The 27,292-nt window shown below is 33.9% G+C and overlaps 1 non-coding gene across 1 annotated transcript; it reads right to left on the bottom strand.

Annotated features, from left to right (window-relative positions):
* Positions 1–23,698: 23,698 nt before the first annotated feature.
* On the bottom strand, positions 23,699–23,802 carry LOC123324178. The gene has a single exon (XR_006539668.1). It is a non-coding gene; the product is annotated as a U6 spliceosomal RNA (small nuclear RNA).
* Between the last annotated feature and the right edge of the window lie 3,490 nt (positions 23,803–27,292).

A 27,292-nucleotide genomic window follows, 5' to 3' on the forward strand; every position in this document is an offset into this window, starting at 1 on the left:
TGCCCTGTCAAATGCTTTTTTTGCATCTATTGAGAGGATCATATGGTTCTTGTTTCTTTTATTAATGTATTGTATCATATTGATTGATTTGCAGATGTTGAACCAACCTTGCAGGCCAGGAATAAATCCCACTTGGTCATGGTGAATAATCCTTTTAATGTACTGTTGGATCCTACTGGCTAGTATTTTGGTGAGAATTTTTGCATCCATGTTCATCAAGGATATTGGTCTATAATTCTCCTTTTTGATGGGGTCTTTGTCTGGTTTTGGGATCAAGGTAATGCTGGCCTCATAAAATGAGTTTGGAAGTTTTCCTTCCATTTCTATTTTTTTGGAAGAGTTTCAGAAGAATAGGTATTAATTCTTCTTTCAATGTTTGGTAGAATTCCCCTGGGAAGCCATCTGGCCCTGGGCTTTTGTTTGTTGGGAGATTTTTGATGACTGCTTCCATTTCCTTAGTGGTTATAGGTCTGTTCAGGTTTTCTATTTCTTCCTGGTTCAGTGTTGGTAGTTGATACATCTCTAGGAATGCATCCATTTCTTCCAGGTTATCTAATTTGCTGGCATAGAGTTGCTCATAATATGTTCTTATAATTGTTTGTATTTCTTTGGTGTTGGTTGGGATCTCTCCTCTTTCATTCATTATTATATTTATTTGGGTCATTTTTCTTTTCTTTTTGATAAGTCTGGCCAGGGGTTTATCAATCTTGTTAATTCTTTCAAAGAACCAGCTCCTAGTTTTGTTGATCTGTTCTACTGTTCTTTTGGTTTCTGTTTCATTGATTTCTGCTCTGATCTGTATTATTTCTCTTCCTCTGCTGGGTTTAGGCTTTATTTTCTATTCTTTCTCCAGCTCCTTTAGGTGTAGGGTTAGGTTGTGTATTTGAGACCTTTCTTGTTTCTTGAGAAAGGCTTGTATTGCTATATATTTACTTTCCTCTTAGGACTGCCTTTGCTGCATGCCAAAGATTTTGAACAGTTGTGTTTTCATTTTCATTTGTTTCCATGAATTTTTAAAAATTTTCTTTAATTTCCTGGTTGACCCATTCATTCTTCAGTAGGATGCTCTTTGCTACCTAGAGCAATTTACACATTTAATGCAATCCCTATCAAAATACCATCAACTTTTTTCAAAGAAATGGAGCAAATAATCCTAAAATTTGTGTGGAACCAGAAAAGACCCTGAATAGCCAGAGGAATGTTGAAAAAGAAAAGCAAAGCTGGCGGCATCACAATTCCAGACTTCCACCTCTATTACAAAGCTGTAATCATCAAGACAGTATGGTACTGGCACAAAAACAGACACATAGATCAATGGAACAGAATAGAGAGCCCAGAAATGGACCCTCAACTCTATGGTCAGCTCATCTTCCACAAAGCAGGAAAGAATGTCCAATGGAAAAAAGTCTCTTCAACAAATGGTGTTGGAAAAACTGGACAGCCACATGCAGAAGAATGAAACTGGACCATTTCCTTACACCACACACAAAAATAGATTCCAAATGGTTGAAAGACCTAAATGTGAGACAGGAATCCATCAAAATCCTAAAGGAGAACATAGGCAGCAACCTCTTCAACCTCAGCCGCAGCAGCTTCTTCCTAGAAACATCGCCAAAGGCAAGGGAAGCAAGAGCAAAAATGAACTATTGGGACTTCATCAAGATAAAAGGCTTTTGCACGGCAAAAGAAACAATCAACAAAACCAAAAAACAACCGACAGAATGGGAGAAGGTATTTGGAAACGACATATCAGATAAAGGGCTAGTATCCAAAATCTATAAAGAACTTGTCAAACTCAACACCCAAAGGACAAATGATCCAATCAAGAAATGGGCAGAAGACATGAACAGCCATTTTTTCCAAAGAAGACATCCAAATGGCCAACAGACACATGAAAAAGTGCTCAACAACGCTCGGCATCAGGGAAATCCAAATCAAAACCTCAATGAGATACCACCTCACACCAGTCAGAATGGCTAAAATTAACAAGTCAGGAAACAAGTCAGATGTTGGTGGGGATGCGGAGAAAGGGGAACCCTCTTCCACTGTTGGTGGGACTGCAAGTTGGTGTAGCCACTCTGGAAAACAGTATGGAGGTTCCTCAGAAAGTTGAAAATAGAGCTACCCTATGACCCAGAAATTGCAGTACTGTGTATTTACCCCAAAGATACAAATGTAGGGATCTGAAGGGGTACGTGCACCCTGATGTTTATAGCAGCAATGTCCACAATAGCCAAACTATGGAAAGAGCCAAGATGTCCATCGACAGAGGAATGGATAAAGAAGATGTGGTATATATATACAATGGAATATTATGCAGCCATCAAAAGAATGAAATCTTGCCATTTGCAACGACATGGATGGAACTGGAGGGTATTATGCTGAACGAAATAAGTCAATCAGAGAAAGACATGTATAATTTGATCTCACTGATATGTGGAATTCTTAATCTCAGGAAACAAAGTGAGGGTTGCTGGAGTGGTGGGGGTAGGAGGGATGGGGTGGTTGGGTGATAGACATTGGGGAGGATGTGTGCTATGGTGAACGCTGTGAATTGCTAAGACTGTTGAATCACACACCTGTACCTCTGAAACAAATGATACATTATATGTTAAAAAAGAGAAGAAGATAGTAGGAAGGGAAAAATGAAGGGGGCAAATTGGAGGGGGAGACAAACCATGAGAGACTATGGACTATGGAAACAAACCAAGGGTTCTAGAGGGGCGGGGGGTGAGGGGATGGGTTAGCCTGGTGATGGGTATTAAAGAGGGCACATATTGAATGGAGCACTGGTGTTATATTCAAATAATGAATCATGGAACACTACATCAAAAACTAATGATGTAATGTATGGTGATTAACATAACATAATAAAAGTAAAAGAACAATACAGGAAGAATATAAAAAAATGGTTTGTGAAAACACTGCTTTACCTCACATTATTATTTAATTTAAAGAAACTGTATATGAGCTTCTAAGTCTCACTGACCCAACTTTAAAAAAACTGTATTGTATTTTATAAGGAAAGGGCTGTGATGACCAACAAAAATGTAGAAGCTTTACATAAATGAGAAGATTTATAATCTTCAATTCTAATTGAAATAATTCTATTCACAGTTTATTACTATTGATAATGTCCTTAATTGTTTAATGCTTAATTACTTTGAAAATATTAAAATAGGACCACTTTTCATTTGCCAATCAAGCTAAACATTATGGTATGTTTTTTATATATATTTATAGCATGATATAAAATATTATTTATAAAATATTATCTGTTATAGGAAGGCAAAAATATGAAACTCTCAGTTGATTTATGGACTATATTAGAAATACATTTTTGTCATTATAATATGTTGGGAATTTTGAGGATCTACTGTGTTCGTAATAATGGGACACTAATTTCAACAAAGTAAAATGTGTATCATAAGACAATAGAATTCTTCTTCTCAGTAGTTTATCATCTACATGAAGAACTTAAGCATAACTAATCTAGTTCATTACCAGTGTGTAGAGTGCATGGGAGTCAGAATGCTTTTGAATGGGATAATATCTGAAGTAGAAGTGAATAATGAGCAATTCTTTAATCACTCTTTGTTCATATTTTCTATACAAAGGTTAATTTCTTTAATAAGGTCTTCTGCTTTAATAGTAATTTCAATCTAAATAATTTTGAATCATTTGTTCTTTAAACTATAAAGCTATAATTATAATTATATGCACTATAAATATAATTGAAAGCATTACAATGTGGTATAGCAGAGCCTGTAGTATTAACTGAAAATGATCTTTGACAGTGGGATTTTATAGAACTGTTGCTGCTCCCCCTTCAGAGCCCTCCAATAGCTCCATGTTTCAAGTGACTCTACTCCTCCTATCTTCAAGAAGAGTCAACCTGCAGTTAATGGTGAGTGAAATTGAAATAAAATTAAAATTCCATTGAGGTCTTAGAATTAGGCACCTCATTTCTTTTTTTTTTTTTTATACAAATGTCAGTATGCATTGCTTTTGCTAGAACACTATTCACTAAGATCCTGACAGCATGGTGATCAGAATATTTTGGTACTATGTTTCATTTTACTTCGGTATATTCTATTTTCCATAGTTTTATCACCAGAAACAATCTGCACAAGCAGAGAAACAATAATGACAGTTCTATACTATCTGCATTAAATACTTAGTAATATAAATTTGCTTCAGTCTGGATTTCCTTTTATGAAATACATTAAATACTGATAAAATTTGATTTTAACACAGGCATATTTGAGACCTCTCTTGGCTGTGTATTTCCAGTTATACAGGACAATATATTCAACCATTCATTTGTTTATTTGATAAGACTTACCCATGACCTATTATGGGTAAATGATTATGACAGACATTGAGAAAGCAGAGTAAGTGCCACTCAGTATGTAGTTTAAGAAGCAGGCAGGACAACCACTAGTTACAAAACATCATGACAAATATTCACAGATTTATGCAGCAAGTGATGTGGAAACACAGAAAGGAACAATTGATCATGTTTGGGAAATCAGAGAGAATTTCACATTCTGTGTATGTGTGGAGAGGTGATGTTTGAGATGTGTGATAAGATATTCTCCAAATGAGCAAATGAAGTTGCATTGGTGAAGGAAAAATTTAAATTATAGCAAGAATATGTAGTGATTAAGAACTCGTAGTTTAGGAATGTGACAAATTTAATTGGAATTCCAGTTTTCTCATTGAGTGAACCTTTGTGATCTTGACAAGCTACTTAATTTCCCTGAAGATAAATAGAAATAAAAACAATACCTATCTCATAAGTTTTTTATGAAGATCAAGAGACCTACTTATAAAATACCTAGCAACATGGCTAGCTTTGATAAATAATAAGTGATAACTAATTACTGAATTTTATATGGGGTTGAAAGTCAGTAAGTATCATTTAGATATTGACACAAATAGAGAGAAAGACAAATGTGTTTTTTTAAGTTGAATACAACTTCTAGAAGAATTAAAAATTGAGTGAAATGTCAATACCCCATTAAATAAAATCAAAACACAATAATATAATTCATATAACAAAAGTAATAAATTTATTTACACATGAAAATGTTAAAACATTATAAAATTATATGAGAATGAAGCTCAAACATAGCAATCATGGCAGTCAATGTGAGTTATACTCTCCTACTAAGGACAGATATATTTAGATGGTGTCAGAAATTAAGATCCAATTTATGCTTTATAAAATAAATCTATGTAAAAAGAACCCACTAGATTTCTTATGATAAAACATGTCATTTGAACAGAAATAAAGAAGGACAATAATATAAGGTGAAATAAAATTTAAGGACAAAAGCATTAAAATAGAATATTTTTGTATTATATGCACGTCTAACCAGTGATTATTGATCACACCACCTATGAGTGGCCTTTTTATGTGGACTGAGTTTCTTTAGGAGCTCCAAGATAAGCATCCTAAGAAAAAGACTCAGGTAGAAACCAAGCCACTGTTGATGACCTGGCCTTGGAAGTTAGGGTCATTTATCTAGTGCATTTGTAGAGATTGTCACAGTGTTTGTCTCCTGGGTTAAGGGAGGGGAGAGTGCCGCCACCTCTTGATGGAGGAGTGGCAAAGTCCTAGAAGAGCATGTGGAAACAGAAGCATTGCTCTGACCATTTTGGGAGTCCACAGCCTAGCCTAGTCTCACCAACTAGCAACAAATATTCACATTCTTCAGGCAAGCAAAATATACTCATTCCTTCATCCAAGAATTCCCCAATGTGTCATTTCATTATGGCACCAGGCTGTATTGGAATTGGATGTTACCAAATAATTGGTGCTTAAGAATAGATGAAGTTTATAGATACTAAGTTTGCATACCTAGAAATCATGAGAGTCCATTCAGAAATTATTTGAATCAATAAGAAAGTACAGTGAAGTAGCAAGTTAATACATACAAAAATTATTAATACTCTTATTTATAAGAATAGCAAATTTGAAAGTAAGATAAACAAATCTTTATAACAGCATATAAAATTGGTGTTAAAGATATGTTAATATTACCTGAAATAGATTGTACTGTTAGCAATATAAGTGGGCCTGGATGATTATTTGCAAAATACAATGACAGCAAAAAGCTTAATATCTTTAATACTTGATAAATTCCTAAAAAAAATAAGATGAACACATCAAAAGAAAAAAGAGCAAAGAACATGAATAGGCACTGAGAAAAGAAAAGAAAAAAATAAATTAATGTTGGACCTACACTGCTGATCAACCTCTTCTGTTCAATACTGCTGCCCCCCTTCCTTTCACAGCTATTAATTCCTAGGAAATATCTTGTACCACCAATTCAATTTTAGCATCTGCTTCCAGAGAACCCAAACTGTGACAAGGATGTAAATGTATTTTGAGTATTGTTTTTGGAAAGAATTTTACATTCTTATATATTCTCTATATCCGAATAATTTTACAACTGGTGATTTATTCTAAAGAAATAATATGAAATGCACTTTTGAACATAGGTTATATATGAAGGAGTGTTATTAGTTTATATTAAAAGTGAAAACTGATAATTGCTTGACTTAAAATTTGGCATTAATTTAAATTAATGCATTAAAAATGTGCCGGCTATGCATATTTATTTATTTTAAAAGGAGATTATCCTATAGCTTTTAGTGACAAAAGTTGGGTTACACAACAGTATTTTTTAATGAATCCAATTATTTTAACATTTATGTATTCATTTGTATTATATAACTTTATTATATAACTAAATTATATAATTTATAGTTTATGGAATATATATTTAATAGAATTATTTGTGTGCTTTAGATCTATGTAATCATTTATGTTATGTAGTTATAAAAGAATTTATAGAAAATAATATAAGAGAAAAAGACTTGAGGGGTATATCATAAAATGTTTTGGTGTTTATATCTGGTGAGGGTAGGGATGACTATTATTTTCTTTGTAATTTTCTCTACTTTTGAAATTTTCTACAAGCATTATGAATTATTTTTAATGCTTGTAAAAAATATATACAAACCTATATTTAACCACCCTTTCATATTCATGTTGACCTACTTACTCTTGCTACATTTGTTCACCTGAATTTTCTTTCCCAGTCACAAATAGGAGCATATGTATATAAAAATGAATGTCTAGGTAGCAGGGCAGTCCAAGATGGCAACATAGGAAGATGTCACCTATCTTCCACAGACACACCAAATCTATAACTGTATATGGGACAATTCCCTCTGAAAAAGACCCCAAAACTGGCTGAACAAATTCTTTACCACAAACAATTTATAAAGTCCACACTGAGATGGGTAGGAGAAGTAGAGACATGGTCTCACCAAAAACACCACCTGTGGCATGGTGACACACATTGAGAGGTATCTCATAAATCTGGAGCTTCTCCCTGAGAACCATGGGGTCCATGTCCCACATTAGTCACCCTAACTCTTGGGATCTGCACTAGAGATGAGCCTCATAATGTCCAGCTTTGAAAAACAATGGGGCTAAAATTTAGGAGACCCAAAAGGCTGGAGGGAGCTGAGATACTGCTCTTAAGGGCTTGTATACATTCACTTGACGTGGGGCCCAGCACAAAAGCAGTAGTTTGAAAAGCATCTGAACTATATGTGAAGATTCATTTATTAATTTTATAGCCTCTGCTATAGGGCAGAGGCCTGTTGGGACTCTCTCAAAGGACAGAGGTGCTATAGGGTGCCATTTTGTGTCTTCTCTCAACTTTGCTAGTGCAAGCAGGTGCATGTAGACATTGTACTTTCCTGTTTACCCAGTAAAGCTGTCATGAATGCCCTGATTCTCTGCTCTCCCCTGCCTTGCTAAAATCAGTGGGCATAAGCAGTCCGCACAAGGGATGCTCCTTAATAATCTGGCTTTGTTGGATAGGGGGCTTCTGCTCTTGGGTCCCATGGGACTGTAACAACTGAAGAGACAGTTTGTGGCAGACCAGCACCACCCAGGGAACTACACACAAGACTGAACACATCCCCAGTCTTTATTTGAAAAGGGCCTATTTACTTATCCAGGAGCTTTGGCCTGAGGGTCAGGGTTCTGGTTTGCCATACATCTAGAGGCTACAGAGGTGCTCTTAGGAAATGTGGGCCAGTGGACTGCATCTTTTGCACTCACCCTCAGTCTTGCTATAGCTTGCTGGTACCTCCCAGAAAGGAACTTATACATTTGTCTAGAACTCTGATTTTTGCAACTGACACCCAGGGGATATCTCCAGATCACCTTGCCTAGAGGCCAGCAGGATTTATGACTGGGGTCCCACAGGACTATATCTATTTTCATACTTTAAAGCTGCTGCCTGAGGTTTTGGCTTCTAGTCAGCCAAAAACTAGGTGCTGACTGAGACTCCCACCCTTTGGAACACTAACAGGTCTTGGCACAACCTCAACAATTAGAACTTGTCAAGAATAAATCATGATGCTTAAACAATCACAAAGATAGAGATAACCAAGAGCTAGGGCAAGATTGAACAATAAGGTTTATCTCCTACAAAATTCCATTTCTTCAAGACTGGGAGAGGTACTTATTTCACTTCATACATAAAAACAAACACAGAAAGTCAAGCAAAATGGGGAAATAGGGGAATATGTTCCAAATGCAAGAACAAGATAAAACCTAAGAAAAAAAATTCTTTTTTTTTTTTAAAGATTTTATTTATTTATTCATGAGAGACAGAGAGAGAGACAGAGGCAGAGGGAGAAGCAGGCTCCCCGCGGAGCAGGGAGCCCGATGCGGGACTCGATCCCAGGACCCTGGGATCATGACCTGAGCCGAAGGCAGACGCTTAACCGACTGAGCCACCCAGGCGTCCCGAAAAAAAATTCTTAATAAAATGAAGATAAGTAATTTACCTGATAAAAAGTTCAAAGTAATGGTCCTAAAGATATTCACCAAACTTGGGAGAAAAATGGATGAACACAGTGAGAACTTCAGCAAAGAGACAGAAAATATAATAAAGTACCAACAGAAGTTGCACAGCTGAAGAATAGAATAAGTGAACTGAAAAATATACTAGAGGGTTTCAGTAGCAGACTAGATGAAGCAGAAGAAAGGATCAATGATCTAGTAGAGCAGCAGAACTCACACAAACCAGGGGGAAAAAAAAAAAAGACTCCAAAATAGCAAAGGTAGCTTAAGGGCACTATGGGACAACATCAAGTGGAATAACATTTGTATCATAGGAGGAGATAGAGAGAAAGAGCCAGAAAAATTATTTGAAGAAATAATGGCTGAGAATTTCTCTTACCTGGGGAAGGAAACAGATGTTCAGTTTCAGGAAGCCCAGTGTTTCAAATAAGATAAACCTAGAGATCCACACAAAGGCACACTATAATTAAAATGTCAATAGTTAAAGAGAGATTTTTTAAAGCAGAAAGAGAAAAACAACTTGTTATGTACAAGGGAACTCCTATTAGGCTGTCAGCAGATTTTTTTAGCAGAAACCCTACAGGCAAGAAGAGAGTGATATGATTTATTTGAAGCACTGAAAGGAAGATACTTCAAACCAAGAATACTCTACCTGGCAAGGTTATCATTCAGAATTAAAATAAAGATAAAGAGTTTTCCAGAAAAGCAAAAACAAAAAGAGTTAAAGGTTAAAATGACCTTGCAAAAAATGTTAAAGGGGCTTCTTTAAGCTGAAAAGTAGGGTTCTAATTAGTAATAAGAAAACATATGTAAGTGAAAATCTCGATGGTAAAGGTAGATGTATAGTAAAGGTAGTGGACAAATCATTTATAGGGTTAGTATGAATGTTACAAGATAAAAGCAGTAAAAATAAGTATAACCACAATAATTAGTTAAGGAATACACAAAATAAAAAGATGACAAATGTGACATCAAAAACATAAAACGTGGGGTGGGGAGTAAAAATGCAGAATTAAAATGAATTAGAATTTAAGTTATATTAACTTAAAATAGACTCATCTGTATAGGCTGTTATATGTGAGCCCCCTGATAACCACAAAGCAAAAACCTATAGTAGTAGATACACAAAAGATAATGGCAAAGGAGGGCGCCTGGGTGGCTCAGTCGTTAAGCGTCTGCCTTCGGCTCAGGTCAGGATCCCAGGGTCCTGGGATCGAGTCCCACATCGGGCTCCCTGCTCGGCGGGAGGCCTGCTTCTCCCTCTCCCACCCCTCCTGCTTATATTCCCTCTCTCACTGTGTCTCTCTCTGTCAAATAAATAAAATCTTAAAAAAAAAAAACTGAAAAAAAAAAAGATAATGGCAAAGGAATCTAAGCATAATACTAAAAGGGAAGTCAACAGAGAAAAAGGAACAGAGAGGAACTACAAAACAACCAGAAGACAATTAACAAAATGGCAGTAAGTGCATACCTATTAATGATTATTTTAAATGTAAATGGACTAAACTCTCTAATCAAAAGATGTAGAATGACTGAATGGATGAAAAAAACAAGAGCATTCAAATGCTGCCTACAAGAGACACACTTCAAATGAAAGAACTCACACAGAGTGAAAGTGAAGATATGAAAAAAAATTGTTCCATGCAAAGTTAAACCAAAAGAAAGCTGGTGTACCTGTCCTTATATCAAACAAAATAGACTTTAAACGAAAGTCTCACGAAAAACAACAACCAAAATAGGCATTGCATAATGATAAAAGGGTCAATCCAACAAGAGAATAGAACATTTGTAAATACTTATGCACTCAACATAGGAGCACCTAAATATACAAAAGCAAAACTTAATGTATATTAACATTAATCTATTAATTTAACTTAAAATGTTAATTTCTCCCTTTAGGTCTGTTGATATTTGCTTTTGTATATTTAGGTGCTCCTATGTTGAGTGCATAAATATTTACAAATTAACAGCAATACAATAATAGTAAGGGACATTAATGCCTCACTTACATCAATGAATAGATCATTAAGACAGAAAATTGATAAAGAAACATTGGCCTCATTCAGCACATTACATACACACAGAACATATTTAACAACGTGCTACTGAACAATTGTGTCAGTTAAGTAAACAAAGGAGAAATAAGAACAAATACCTTGAGACAAATGAAAATGGAAATATATCACAAAATCTATGGGATGTAGGAAAAATAGTTATAAGAGACGTTCATAGCGATATAGGCCTGCTTCAGGAAATGAGAAAAATCTCAAATAAAAAATCTAACTTTACACTTAAGGGTAATTGGAAAAGAATAACAAATGAAGCCAAAGTTAGTAGAAAGTAGGAAATAACAAAGATCAGAGTGGAAATAAATGAAAGATCAGGAACAAAGTAATGATGCCCATTATCACCATTTTTATTCAATATAGTATTAAAAATCCTAGCCAGAGCAATTAGGTAAGAAAAAGAAATAAAAGGCATCAAAATTTGAAAGGAAGAAGTGAAATTGTCACTATTTGTGGATGCCATGATTTTATATATAAAAAACCCTAAAGACTCTACTAAAAAACTCTGAGAACTAATAATCAAATTCAGTAAAGTTGCAGGATACAAAATCAATGCACAAAATCAGTTGCATTTTTATATACTGAAAGCGAACTGTCTGAAAACAAACATCTTTTTACAATTACATTAAAAAAGAAAAAAAAAGTAGGAAAAATTTAACCAAGGTTGTAAAAGACCTACACACAAACTATCAGACATTGATAAAAGAAAACTGAAGAAAACACAAATAAATGGAAGGATATTTTGTGCTCACAGATTGAAAGAATTAATATTGTTAAAATGCCCATACTACCCAAAGTAATCTGTAGATTCAGTGCAACCCTTATCAAAATCCTAATGATATTTTTCACAGAAATAGAACAATCAATCTTAAAATTTGTATTGTATGTAACCACAAAAGACGCTGTTTAGAACAAAGTCAGAGGCATCACTCTCTCTCATTTCAAACTATATTACAAAACTACAGTAAACAAAACAGTATGATATTGGCATAAAAACAAGACATGTAGATTGATAAACTGGAGACCCCAGAAATAAACCCATGTATATGTGGCTAATTGATTTTTTAATATGCAATAAATAAACAACGGGGAAAGGATAGTCTTCAACAAATACTATTGGGAAAATTGTACAGCCACATGCAGAAATGGACCACTATTTTATACCATAGACAAGAATTAACTCTATGGATTAAAGACTTGAATATAAGACCTAAAACCATAAAACTCCTAGAAAACATAGGAGGTAAGATGCTTGACATCATTTTTGTCAATGGTTTTGTAGATCTGATGCCTAAAGCAAAGTCAACAAAAGCAAACATAAACAAGTGGGATTATATAAAACTAAAAACTTCTGCATAGCAAAAGGCACCATGAACAAAATGAGAAGGCAACCTAGTGAATACGAGAAAATATTTGCAAATCAAATATCCAAAAAGGGCTTAATATCTAAGATATATAAAGAACTCATACAACTCAATAGAAAAAACCAAAAAACAAAAGGATTTGAATAGACATTTTTCCAAAGAAGACATAAAGATGGTCAACAGATACATGAAAAGATACTTAACATCAATAATCATCAGGGAAATGCAAGTCAAAACCAAAATGAGATATTATCTCACACTTTTAAGGATAGCTATTATTTAAAAACAAAAACAAAAACAAAACAACAGCAAAAAAGCAAACAAAAACACCCAAAAGATAACAAGTGTTTGTAAAGATGTGGAGAAAAGGGAACCCTTGTACTCTGTCAGGAATTGTATGCATCCAGTTGAATCCATTGTGGAAAACAGTATAGAAATTCTTCAAAAATATAAAAATAGAATTATCATATGAGTCAGCAATTCACTTCTGGATATTTATGCAAAGAAAATGAGAACACTAATTCCAAAAGATATATGCACCCCTATGTTTATTGCAGCATTATTTACAATAGTCAGTAAATGGAAACAACCTGTGTCCATCAATGAATGCTTAGATAAAGAAGATGTAGTGTGTGTGTGTGTGTGGGGGGGGGGGTGATATGTGTGTGTATATATATATTATATATATGTATATTTATAGTATGGCATACAACTCAGCCATAAAAAGAGTGAAATCTTGCCATTTGCAACAACATGGATGAACCTTGAAGGTGTTATACTAAGTGAAGTAAATCAGACAGAGAAAGACAAATATCATATGATTTTATTTATATGTGAGAGTTTTATATATAAAACAAAACAGAATAGAACTCATATATACAGAAAACTACAATGGTGGTTGCTAGAGGGGAGATGGTGGTTGAGTATGCAAAATGGGTGAGGGGGTGTTAAAAGGTACAAATGTCTAGTTATAAAATAAATAAATTGTGGGAATATAATGTACAATATTATGACTATAGTCAATAATACTGTAGTGCATATTTGAAAGTTGCCAAGAGAGTAAATCTTAAAATTTCTTAACATGAGAAAAAAATTTACAATTTTTATGGTGATGAATGTTAAGTGGACTTACTGTGATAAGCATTTCACAGTTTATATAAATATCAAATCATTACCTGAAACTAATATAATGTTGTATATCAATAATACCTCAATTAAAAAAAAAGAGGAAATAGCATTCAGGCTTTAAAAGAAGAAGAAGAAAAATCTAGATAGGCAATAAAATCTTGTCTAATAAAATCCTTGGTAGGAAAAAAAAGAAAAGGAAAAAATGAATGTATAGGGTTAAAGAGAGCTAATCTAAACAAAAAGGAGATTCTGGTAAAAGTGATTTTACACTGCTATCAGAAAGATAAGAATTTTGGTGATATACTTAATATGTGGCACAAAGTGCTGTCATTTTGATGAGTTATTACTATATTACTGTATTATTACTATAATGCCCTCAAGATCTTAACCTCTAACTACTACCAAAGAATAAGATGATAATAATCATCTATTCTGTTCCTTCAATGACATTAAAAAATACTGAGTGCATACTATTTTTCAAACATTGCTCCTAGAGATTCAGGTGCAGAGTAAATGTTATAGATAAGGAAGGTTCTTTCTCTTAGTCTGCTATTCTAGTAGAAAAAGACAACACGTGGCCAAATAAATAACATGCTTTGAGAAAGTGCTAAGTGCATCAAAGAACATAAAATAGTGTCCTGGGATAGAGGTTGACTGAGGGGGTATTGTGTTTGATAGGAATAACCAGGGAAGATTTTTCTGGAAAGGAAACATTTATTCATAGATCTGAAAGTTGAGAAGGAGCCAGCCATATATAGATCCTGGGCCAGGCAGGGTAGACAATTAAGTTTAAAGGCTTTCTTATGGAAACAAGATCGGTGTTTTAGAGGAATACTAAGACTTATTATTATCATTATTATTATTATTATGGTTGGCCTACTATTATTTCAGGTAAGAGATTTAGCATTACTAGAAGTTTAAACATCCACCGCTATTATAATATTTAAAAAATCATAAAAACAATATATAATAAATATAAAAAACTACTGTACCATGAAATAAAGATAGTTCCTTTGAGATTATTATAAATGTATAAATTCCTCAGTGACAGTGAATTAGATTTGAAAATCTTTTCAAGGGAGACAGAAGGAGAGTCTCTATTGAGAACCCATCTAAAATCCTGATTTTTAGAGTGGATTCTGAGAAGCACCAAGACTTAGAAGTTTTGTGGGGAGGGGGTTCCGTGGAGAGAGAGATTTTATGGATTTTATTTGTACCCATGGGTTAACATTCATTTCTTGTTGTGCTTAAGAGATGAGAAATTTAAATACTTTAGACAGGAAAACACTTAGATAAGTTTTATAAGCACTGCATTATAGTTAAGAAAGACAATTTGTATATACAGCTTAGGTTAGAGTGGTTCCTTCAAGGTGCTCCCCAACACACAGTATGATGTAACTTTAAAGTAACCTCACACCTGAGCACATACATACATATCAGGACCCTCATATTTGACTTCATTAAGCCCTTTTGTCCTTGCCCTACTGCTTTCAAAAAGTAATACACCTTTATTTCATCCATTCCCTCATTTCCCAAAACTTAATATTTTTCCCTTTCCGTCATCCTTGATTTTCCTCTTTTCTATTACTAACAAATAAAAGAGCCCTAAATTTCCTATTTTTATCTTCATTTCTTACTAATATAAATAAAAAAATACTGCAAGAATAATCCAAGAAAATCAAACAAAAAAAGGTACCACATAGCACTTTTAATGTAATTTGGAAAATCTCTGTTATTCCCATACAAAGGTATTCATTCATCAAATTCCTGATTCTGTTTATATTTGAACCTTTGAAGTTTCCAAACTTATGTGATTAATTTATATAAATAATTATATTCCTTAATATAAATTAATAGTGATCATAGTGACATTTGAATGTTCTTTTTTTTTTGAAATTTGAATGTTCTTAATTTGTTTAGTTTAACTTTCAAAATCTTTGTTTTGGGGAAGCAAATTAGCTTTGTCATCTTTCCATTCTGTTGTATATATATTCAGCTTCTCCAACTACTGCAGTGTTTTTCAAGGAGTAGCTAAGGCCCCCAGATATGTTTTAAGCACTAGACTAAAAGAATTTAAATGTTCATTAGCTATATTTTATGAAAGAAAGAAAGAAAGAGCTTTTCTAATGAGATCTTAAAATATAGTATGACTCTTTTATCGAGTTACCTTTAACATGGCAAGATTTTAAATTTAAAAATTACAAATAATTAAAGATAACCAATATATATAACAGTTCTATTATGTACCCTGAAACATTTGCATGGATAAGATATATGCTATAAATGACCAATTAATTATTCCATTTTAGAGAGGCAACTCCTCATTAAAAAGCTACCAAAAATGAAAAGGAAAGAAATATGTACTGTTTTTGATCAAGAAGTGTTTGGTGGAAATCTGGATAGATTGCATCTTACAGAGGTAATGAAAGGGTAACAAAGCAGTGAAAAACTTAGTTGTAATAAGGTAAAACCTGTGCTACTTGAAAACTGTAATTTTCTGAAATAGTTTAATGTTAGAGTTTACAACACAGTTTTCAATTTAACATTATTAATCATTAATAATTTAATGATTATTAATCATTACTTTTATATTCATGACATATCAGTTATGTTGCCAGGAAATCTATTGGCTGTAGAATTAGATACCTTTCTTTATATTAACTATATGGCAAGTTTGGTTATAATGATCTGTTGTTCTATTATTAACATTTTGCCTTGCTACTCTTTCTATCTCTGTACATATAAATTCTTTTAAGTCACCAGAGCGTATAATGCAGGAAAGGAAAGTCAGTCAAAAATCCAGAGTTTCCAACTGGCACTCAGTTTTTATAAGTGCATCCAAAAAATTCATTTTATTTGTATTATACAAGTCCATCCACATCACTTTATTTCTAGTCTCTATTCTTTGTAGTTATGATTATTTTTAAATTTGAAAATATTTGGGGCCCCTTTGTGATTTTTTTAGGTGAGATGAGTTACACAAGAGCAGTCTGGAAAAAATACCTGGGTTTGCCTTCAGTCTATGAGGAAAAGACTTAAAGAACATTTATATAAGCAATATGAACAAAGTGCTAGAGATGCTAAAAATCTTAGAATGTTTAATATATATATGTATGTATGTATACACACATAATTTATTGTGTATATATCATACATATTATATACCATGTATTATGTATATAATATATATTAAGGCTATGTTTATAGTTATATTTATATATGCATTCCAAATGAACAAAGGTAAAAAGTCATAGTTCAGGCATAAGATCTCAGGTGGAAAATTATATCTAGTTCTGTCCTGGATACTGTCCTTGAAGGATGTTGGTAAGTTAGTATATATTCAGATTAGGAACACTAGAAAAGAAAGGAAATACTGTGATTGTGGGCTTTTAATATATTTCAGGCATTATTCTAGATGCTTTTATATATATCACCTTACCTAAGCTTTATTAAAAAGCTGCAGTGGTGAGACACTTTTGCTTCAAAAAACCTAAAATGACTTAATTAATTTGATTAAAATCACATAACCCTATTTTACTAATTTCTACCAAGTACTTCAACAACCAATTCAGATATACTCTGGCAACTTTCGTGGTTGCTGTCGGATATATTTAGCCACCAAAATGAGTCAGCAGATTATCAGACCAAACTGATGGCCCTATCTCTCAGTTTGCTAAACCTATTTGACACATTTGAAGAATGCAATATTGAGGGTTTGGGCCCTCATGTTTTTAGGGCTCTCATTATAACTAGGATTCCAAACCTGTTAATGGTGGAGTCATCTCCAGGTTGTGATCCAAATCTAATATTTGGAATTCTGGAGAACTGAGAAAAACGTAAACTGACACAGTAGAGTCTAGAACTGATAACCTGGGTAGGAATAGACCCTGGAATATTTACACTGGCTGAAGAAGGAAAGTAGGTGGGAAGCACCTAGGATTCCCCTCCCCACCCTGGGTCTAATTTTCAATTGCTTTCCTGACCCAGAATTTATTCCCCTCACCCTAACCAAATGTGGCTGTGTGAATTCTACTTTCTGAGAAGATTTCTCTGTCTTATTTCCCCATACTTATCTGTTGGTTCATTTGTTCGCTTTTGATAATTTTATTTTAAATTTCTGAGGGCTGTTACTTGTTCTCTAGCTGTTGCTATAGATTATAACTTTCTATAGCTTGTTTTTTCTTTATAGCTGCATAGGCTTAAAGAAGAGTTTTTTTTTCTCTAAATATATTAGTTTAAATTTAATAGCTGTTTAATTTTCCCTTTTTTTCTGCTTTGATTCTATTTCCTTGTAGCTTGCTTCAGTATTTGTTAATTTCATGCCTTTGTTTTATAAGAAAGGCATTATTAAAATATTGGGTGATTTTTTTTATTATCTCTTTATATATAAAAAAGAGGTACTACATTGATTTGTGACCTTGGACAGAATTTAGGAAATAGTTGTTCTCCTTGTAGTGTGAGTAATGGGTAGTCAGTGATTTTCATTGTAAAGAATTTTTTAGACTTTTAAAAATTTATATTAGTGATTATGGTTTTGATATATTTTGGTCAAGGTTAAAACTCATTATATGGGTGACCTCTCAAGTTTAACTGAGAATGTTTCTCTTTATTTAGGATCCTTCATTTTTTTCAGGATCTTAACATGGCTTTATTATTTCAATTTGTAAAATTTTACACACATCTAAATAAGCAATTGCTTGGTACATGCTTTATATTGGACAAGTCATTACTTTTTAGTCTCCTCTTGGATACATTGGAACAGTGTGAAAGTTTTTAAATATGTGTTTTTCCATTTGGGGCACCAGAACATTAATTCTAATACTCAGAAATGGGCCATTTCAATCCTATAGGAGTTCTATAAATTACAGAATTAATAAAAAATAACTAGAAAACACTTTGAGAGTGATTTAAACTGATAAAGAATGGATCTGTGTCTTGACTACTATTGAGAAATTGGATGAAAATATAGAACTTCTTTTAGCCAATATATACTGTGTGTATGTGATATACTATATTTTGCATTTGTGACATTCATGGACAATCAATGAGTTTAATTCCTCAGTGATCCAGGGGGTATGGGTATGTAAGACACTTTGAATTCCTTTTTACTAAGCAACTGGAAAAAAACATTAGGATAATGGTTTTAATTTGGAAATTTTTATTGAGTTACTTTTATATGCTAGATATTATTCTAGAGGATGAAAATTCATTTGTGAAAATGATAAACTCTAGTCTTATACTCTTAGAACTTACATTTTATGTAGAAAGACAAGCAATAAACATATAAACAAATAATTGCATAATAACATTTCAGGTAGTGATATTTTTATGAAGAAAACCTATCTTTGTTCTGGCTTGGTCTACATTTAGCTTTCCATGTTTGTCAGATTTTCCTGATAATAGGCTGCAATTCTTGATTCTTATTTTCTACAGCAGATTGATTGCTTTTTCTTTTTTTTTTTTTTAAGATTTTATTTATTTGAGAGAGAGAGAATGAGAGACAGAGAACATGAGAGGGAGGAGGGTCAGAGGGAGAAGCAGACTCCCTGCCAAACAGGGAGCCCGATGCGGGACTCCAGGATCATGACCTGAGCCAAAGGCAGTTGCTTAACCAACTGAGCCACCCGGGCGCCCTGATTGCTTTTTCTATTATTGTTTACTGAGTTTGTCATTTTTGTCTACAATTCACTTGTGGTATTAACTCTTGATCATGTTAAGAATGCTTTATATCCCTATCATAGTGAGTAAAATAATAATTGTCTTGTGCATAATACCTATGGGGTTACTTTTTGATGCATCTTATCTGTCATTTTTGCTTTAATATTAAAGATTTATTTCAACATTTTTTTGCATTTTGCTTCTAAGAATCAACATTTTACATTCTTTGTACATTGAGAGGCTCTAAAACTACTTTGACCAACAATTTCACTTTTGACTGCCATATCAGATGAATATTTCTTATCATTGGATATAAACCTGGACACTGGGTGCCTGGGTGGCTCAGTTGGTTAAGTGACTGCCTTCGGCTCAGGTCATGATCCTGGAGTCCCGGGATCGAGTCCCGCATCGGGCTCCCTGCTCGGCAGGGAGTCTGCTTCTCCCTCTGACCCTCCTCCCTCTCATGCTCTCTGTCTCTCATTCTCTCTCTCTCAAATAAATAAATAAAATCTTTAAAAAAAAAAACAAACCTGGACACTGTAATGCTTTCTGTGTAATATCAGACTCCTCCCCATTTTGCCTACAATAGTGTAGTGCTTTTTAGTAAATTTCATATTTACTGTTTGTATGAACCACATACAAGACCAGTACAAAAACACTAATATTTTAGGATCCACGGTTATTTTATCCAGTTAACAGATAATCAGATTCTCCTGCTTTTTCTCTTGCTTAAGAAGAAATATATGTTACCTATATGTAGACAGCATACACATATATTTGTTATAGTAGCAAATGGTTCGACAGTACAAATTCATATCCAGACATTCCTGATTCCTGATCTTCAGTCCTCCACTTACCCTTCTTATTAGCACTGTCATCAGTTTATGACGTTTGTAAATAGACTCATTCCTCTTCTATATGAATGATCACACTGCTGACATGCTCCGTACCATGTTAAAATGCTCTAGACTAAGTAAACTTCATTAGGAAATCAACCCTGGGATGTCAGTGGTTTAACTAAATAAACTTATTTCCTGATTGCAGTTTATCCCCAATCTGTTGTTGACAGATAGGAAGTGGAGAGCCCCAGGGCTCTGCTCTATCCATTTGCTCAGTCACCTGGGCTGACAGTCTCTATCTTTCTATTTGGTAAGAAATGGGACACCGTCTCTGTCCTCCATTGCAGAGCAATAGAGTAGAAGAGGAAATCATTCATTAATGATTAAGGGCCTCAATTAAGTCACTCAGAAGCAATTAAGGTGACCTATGTCTCTTATGCTCATAGCCCTTGACTGTACCTAGTCAGATGGTCCTGAAACAGCTAGAGAACTGGGCAGTATGGGCCTCCTGAAAAAAAATGTAGCCTTCACATGCCCAGAAGATAAGATTTATTGGACATTAGTCTACCACTTGCATCTCAATCTTTTTTGTTTAAATATATAGAAATACATATGTTTAATATATATGTGTATGTATGTATATATATACACATGTGTACATATACACACATACGTGTATATGTATATATCTGTGTCCTGGAGCTCATTCTGTGTTAGTAAATATATCTCTGATTTTAAAGGCTAAGTAATGTCTCATTGTATGAAAATACCAAATTTTACTTACCTAGTCCTGTACTAGATTGTTTCCAGTCTTTTGCCAGTATAAAAATGCTGTAGTGAATAGCTTTTGTGAACAAGTACAAGCATGTTACTGGGATATATTTCTGGAAATTGAATTTTTGCAGCAAATTGTATGTGCATATAAAATTTTGAAACATACATGTTATAAAACCAGTGATATTTTGGGGGCAACTGGGTGGCTCGGTCAGTTAAGTGTCTGCCTTTGGCTCAGGTTATGATCTCAGGGTCCTGAGGTTGAGCCCCAAGTGGGGCTCCCCACTCAATGGAGAGTCTGCTTCTCCCTCTCCCTCTGCACACCCCCCCCCATGCTCTCTTTCAAATAAATAAATAAAATCTTTTTAAAAAATGGCTATTTTCTTTTATATGTATTGTCTGTGTCTTCAGTATATTTGTCTCCTTTTTTGATGTGTTGGAACTGATTTACATGTTGTTTTGATTTATGAAAATTGATGTTGAGTTATTTGGTGCAGAGATATTAATAACTACTGTATCTTCATAGCAAAGTGCCATCCTTTGTCACATTTCAAAGACCTGCGTTTAATTTTTGTTTTATTAAGAATGTGACCCTCTTTTCACTTTGTTGGTGGTGTTGTCCTCCTTTTTATCTCTGGATTTTGTAACTACTTTGTTTATTTTGTATACAGCATTGATATTAAATTTTGCTTTGGAATTCAATTTAATTATTTTTTCCTTTAGTAGACAAATTGAGTCAGTTTACAGTAATTATCAAATTCAGTCTTTGTTTTACCATATGTTAGTGTTGTTTTCCCCCCTTACATAGCCTTGCAGTTTATTTCCTTTATTTCTCCATTTATTTCTTGTTATAATTAGGAAGAATGTGATTTTTTAGTACTTTCTTTTTCAGCTCTCACTTTTTAAAACACATACACTTTCATGTATTTATTTTCTGCTATGAATTTCATACTACAACCAGTGGTAAAAGTAGTATAATTCATTTTCTCCTTTCCCTTCTTTACACATTTTGATTAATTATATTTCTTAATTGATTCTTAGTTCTAATAATTGAATTATCAATTATAAATGACATATTTTGGTACCTTAGATATAAAATTAGAGGAAATTCAGAACCCCTCTACTATCTTACACCCTTTTCTGTTGCACATCCAATTTTTATTAGTTTTATAAATTTCTATCTTGTCAGAGAATATAAAAATATATACTCTTATCAATCCATCCTAAGTTTGTTTTATTTTATGTAAGTAAATTCATAATCCTATATAAACCCTCTTGCCGTATATTATCTTTTTTTGTTGTTGTTAGAAATTTATCCCATAGATTCAAAGAAAATTCTGCAAAGTGGGACTCATGGGAACAGCATTCTTAAGTTTTTTCAGGATCTCAACTATCTATTTTTCTATTTATTTTCAATATTTTGTCCAAACTGGAGCACTTCAGAGTGAGAGTGGGATGCTACTAATAACTATACCAGGACAATGGGTATCAACTCAATTGTATCTCAAGCTAATAAGGATGTATAGACATCCCACCTGATTGTCAGTGTATAATTTTAATATACACATTACAATATTCTGCAAGCTATAAATGGTAAACCTAATAAAACTCTGAGACAAAATAAGTTTTTTTGATTGTATTTTAGAAAAATGTTTCATTCCATTATTTTATCCCCACTCTCCAACTTGAGGACTAAAATATATATACATGTTGGAACTCCATTTTCTTTCCTTCATATTTGTATTTTTTCCCCTAAATTTTTAAAATTATTCACATATTTCCATCTTATTGTTCCTAGGTTTATTATTTTTATTCTCTATCTTTCTTGTATTTTTTCACATTGTCTCATCTTTCTTATGATGCTTCCAATTTTGCCATCATTTATATTATAATTTTATTTTTTTTTCCTCTCAAACTTCCCTGAACTCTGGTAGCTCTTATTCAGTCTCTTATGCGTATCTCTTTTCAGGGCACTTGTGTTTCTGCTTTGTGCTTTCTATATAAATATATAAATGATTATTTCATATCTTCCCCCCCCCCCATTTATGGGCATTTGGATTATTCAGTCACAATTTACAGTAACATTTTTGTGATAAATATTCTTCTGATATTAGTCTTTCACATTGTTTCTTTTTTTATTATTTTGGATAGTATATTTCAAATCATCTCTTCCTTTTCAAAGTAATACACATCTTTGAATCCATTGAGCTTTCCCTAGAACAGTAATTTGTAGAAGGTTATTGTAGAAATCATGCCAAGTCTTGCTCTAGGCTAATTTTTTTCCCTTGTGACTTAGGAAATTATATATGAGTTTTTCACTTTTATTTTTTTAAGATTTCATTTATTTATTTGACAGAGAGAAACACAACGAGAGAGGGAACACAAGCAGGGGGAGGGGGAGAGGGAGAAGCAGGCTTCCCGTGGAGCAGGGAGCCCAGTGTGGGGCTCGATCCCAGGACCCTGGGATCATGACCTGACTTGAAGGCAGATGCTTAACGACTGAGCCACCCAGGCGCCCCCAAGTTTTTCACTTTTTACTTCATTCTGGGCAATGGAGATAGATAGCTGTGGTTGTCTTATCCTAACTTTTGTATTTCTGTGAAATTTCTGCATTTCATTCTTATCTTTAATGTACATTTTCACTGGATATAGAAATCTTGGTTGAGAGATTTTCTTTAAAGCATTTTGTAGATGATATTCCATTATCCTCTATCTCCTTTTTTTTCTAATGAGAACAGTAATTTATATCATTGTTCTCTTATATGTAATGTGTCTTTTTCTTGTCCCCTTTCAACATTTTTCTCTTTATCTCTGGTTTTCCTCAGTTTGATTGTAATGTATCCAGTGGGGTTTTCATTGTAATTATCTTGGTTGGCATTCAAAGTTATTCATAAATAATTACCCTAATTGGGATAATTATTTAATTTTGTTTTTTGAACTACATTTGGAAAATATTCTTTTTTCTTTCTTTTAAATATGGAGTGCTTCATGAATTTGCATGTCCTCCTTGTACAGGGGTCATGCTAATCTTCTCTGTATCATTGCATTTAGAAAATATTCTGTTATGTATCTAATATTCTTTATTCTTTATCTCCTTTACTATTTAGATTCCAATTGCATATGTATTACATCATTTGCATACAAAGGGACAAAGCATATGAATGGATAAAGACATAACATGCAAAATGTTAGTATTGCACAAAATAGCCTTTAAGGTAAAAAACATTAATAGAAAGTAATGAAGATTAGTTCATAATAATAAAAATTTTAATTTACCAAGAACTAATAATAATTTTAAACTCTTGCACCTGAAACCATAGCCTAGGAGTGTATAAATAAAAATTTTCATAAACACAGAGGAGAGAAAAATCTTAAAAACATAATGTAAAATCTTTAATATACTTCATTCAGTATGTGACAGAAAAATAGGACAAGAATACAAGCAAAAACATCATTATTAAACAATCCTGTTAATTCCTATTAATACTATCTTATCTTAAAGTCTATTTTTTCTAATAATAGCATATCTACATTAGCTTTCTTTTGCTTGGTATTTACAAACTATCTATTCATCCACTTGCTTTCAGTCATTCTGTATTCTCGTATTTTATGTTTGTGTCTTGTAAACAATTTACAGTTGGACTTTTAAATCAATCTCAAATATTGCTGTTCTAATTAGTGTATTTACTTATTTAATGTCATTAGTCATGTTAGTTGTATATTCACTGATTTAATTTTTGTTTTCTATTCGTTCCACCTCTTCTATTTCAATTTTTTCTCTTTTATGTTACATTTAAGATTTTTTTTTACTTGTTTATATTTTTTAAAAATCTTGAATGTGGGTACCTGGGTGGCTCAGTTGGTTAAGCATCTGCCTTCGGCTTAGGTCATGATCACAGAGTCCTGGGATCGAGTCTCACATTGGGCTCCCTGCTCAGTGGAGAGTCTGCTTCTCCCTCTGCCCTTCACCCTGCTTGTGCTCTCTCTCTCACTCTCTCTCAAATAAATAAGTAAAAATCTTAAAAAAAAAATCTTGAATGTACTCTTTCATTTAGTTGTCATAGTGTAATAATGAGATATAATAATACCTCTGTACTTGTTCTTTGGTCCCTCATTCCAGACACAGAGCTCCTAAAAGAATTTCCTGAGTGATAGGAGTAGCTTTTGCTAGCATAATATGACTCTTTCAGCCATATCTGAGTTTATGCTAATAAGACGACTCTCAGTGGGCCCCTAGATAGCTTCAAGATGAGGACTGGTTGTCAGAAGAACCAACCAGGCCCTGATCTCTGAGGAGATCACCCATGGCCAATGATTTAATCAATCATGCCTATATAATGGAACTTCCATAAAACCCCCGAAGAGTGGTATTTGGAGAGCTTCCAGGTTGGCAAGCATATTGAGGTGCACACCTGGAGGGAGGATGGTAATTTTGTGCCTCTTTGCTTATGTGTCCCTAACCCTTTTTCTTGGATTTGGCTGTTCCTGGGTTATATTTTTTATAATAAACCGGCGATAGTGAGTAAAGAGTTTTCCTGAGTTCTGTGAGCTGTTATAACAAGTTACTGAACTGAGGAGGGTGTTGTGAGAGCCCCCAGTTTATACCCAATCAGTAAGAAGTAGGAGAGGCCCAGAACTTGTGATTGACATCTGAAGTTGGGGACAGTCTTGAGGGTCTGAGTCCATAACCTGTGGCATTTGCCTTAACTCCAGTAGTTGGTGTCAGAATTTAATTGAATTGTATACAGTTGGTGTTCAGAGAGTTGGAGAAGTGGTTATTAGTATGGGAAAAACCCACTCATTGGTGTCAGAAATATTGTGCATAAAAACAGTTACAGAAGTTACAAAATGTGTACAAAACTAATTAAAGTCTAAAGTAAACCAAACCCTAACAATACCACTCCCCCCCGGCAAAGAAAGAATTGTAAACATTTTATCTTTACTGGATCGCTCCTGTTTACTGTTATTTTTTTATGTTTTCTTTTTTTTTTCTTGTTTAATAAACCCTGGTGATACACCAGTGTGGATATGATGCTTCAGGATGTGTTGGATTGATGGTTTCCTTTTGTTTCAGCCTTACACTGTTGGTATCTCAAGTTACTTTGGGAAGTCACTTCTAAGGCTGCGTGACTTGATCAGGCCCTGGCCTCAGACATCTGTTTCCTTCTACCAGACTCCAAAACTGAAGCCAACTTCTCCTGAATAGATATATCTTGCACTGCAACAACTTCAGTGTTCCTGTGCTCTGCTGGCTTATATGGGACTTCCTTTCCCTTTTGTTTTGACATGTCCTTTACTACCTTTGCAAATTTTTTATGTTCCTAAAAAAATGTACATTTAAAATTCAGCAGTGTTCATTTTTTTTCAGTAAGAGAGGGACCTACTTTATAATGACTGCCCCCCCTCACTGGAATTCAGCTTCAAGAAGGAATGTTTATGATGTTTTCTAGGAAGGTCCCAGTTAATATTTTTAAGTAATAATTTAATCCATAACTTTCTCATATATGCATCAATTCCTACAATGTGGGAAAGCCCTGTCAGGCTCATCCTTCACTGTCTACATTAAGTGTCAGCTCTTCTGAGGAGGTTTTTTCAACAACAACTATGCACAACAATCAATCACTCTCCCTTCCTTCCCATCCCCCCTCTTCCCTGCGTGTGCTCCTAAGTTGTCTCCACAATTAGGTTAGTAACATAAGAGCAGGATTCTTTTGTATTCATTTTATTTTATACATTATTTTTTTTAAAGCTTTTATTTATTTATTTGAGAGAGAGAATGAGATAGAGAGAGAGCATGAGACGGGGGAGGGTCAGAGGGAGAAGCAGACTCCCTGCCGAGCAGGGAGCCCGATGCGGGACTCGATCCTGGGACTCCAGGATCATGACCTGAGCCGAAGGCAGTCGCTTAACCAACTGAGCCACCCAGGCGCCCTTTTATACATTATTTATATATATTTATTTCATTGTACACCTACAGCAACTAGAAAAGTGTACAGAATAAAAACATTCAATATCCCCTTACAATAACATTTTCTACACGAGAACATGGTTATGATGAAAACAAATAACGTTTTTCAATTATATTCACTTTATGCTATAATTTATAGTGATCTGTCCTGAACATTAGAATTATACTTCTCTAGAAAAAATGAAAGGAATACTTGAAGATCAGGGGCGCCTGGGTGGCTCAATCGTTAAGCATCTGCCTTTGGCTCAGGTCATGATCCCAGGGTCCTGGGGTTGAGCCCCACATTGGGCTCCCTGCCTAGCAGGGAGCCTGCTTCTCCCTCTCCCACTCCCCCTGCTTGTGTTCCCTCTCTCACTGTGTCTCTCTCTGTCAAATAAATAAATAAAATCTTAAAAAAAAAATACTTGAAGGTCAGCAAAAAAGCACATTAATATGGATAATATTCCAGTGTTCATTAGTTTTTTTTAAATACAAAGATTCATTTTAATTTTGCTACGAATGTATATGGTACTCAAGTATATTGCATTTAAGGTACTTCACAGTTCAATATGAAACTGTCAAGTTATTTTGGAGTTCACATCATTCTTGAAGAAGAG

The sequence above is a fragment of the Neomonachus schauinslandi genome, chromosome 2, assembly GCF_002201575.2.
Source record: "Neomonachus schauinslandi chromosome 2, ASM220157v2, whole genome shotgun sequence".
Taxonomy (NCBI): Eukaryota; Metazoa; Chordata; class Mammalia; order Carnivora; family Phocidae; genus Neomonachus; species Neomonachus schauinslandi.